This window comes from Acyrthosiphon pisum, chromosome X, assembly GCF_005508785.2.
Source record: "Acyrthosiphon pisum isolate AL4f chromosome X, pea_aphid_22Mar2018_4r6ur, whole genome shotgun sequence".
Lineage (NCBI taxonomy): Eukaryota > Metazoa > Arthropoda > Insecta > Hemiptera > Aphididae > Acyrthosiphon > Acyrthosiphon pisum.
Genome location: NC_042493.1, coordinates 95,335,771 through 95,336,199, shown reverse-complemented (window position 1 = coordinate 95,336,199; position 429 = coordinate 95,335,771).

Below are 429 nucleotides of genomic sequence, written 5' to 3'. Positions count from 1 at the left end.
CGCGCCGCGAAGGCAATAATAAAATAAACCAAAATACAAAATAATGATATAGTATCATAGACAATGGTTTGCTTACATACAATAAATAATAAACCGCGGATCAGTATTGTGATAACACGTTACCGGTTACCACAGATATATAATAACACTAGATAGCCGACTTCCTATAGCAGCAATATCAAATATTGAAGTTGGGAAAATGGCCGACTTTTCTTATCAAAGGGCCCATTGTTTACATAGTTCTTGTTGATAAAATTGTAATAACGTATTAAGATTAACGTATTACTGTAAATTGTAAATTGTAATATTACAATTCATTTTCTTTTAATTAATTTCTTTATTAAGATTAATTTAAGATGGTGCACAGATGTTTTGTTGGAACTGTCCCAATAAAAAAGTAACTGGAAGTGGTATTCATTTCTTTTCGTA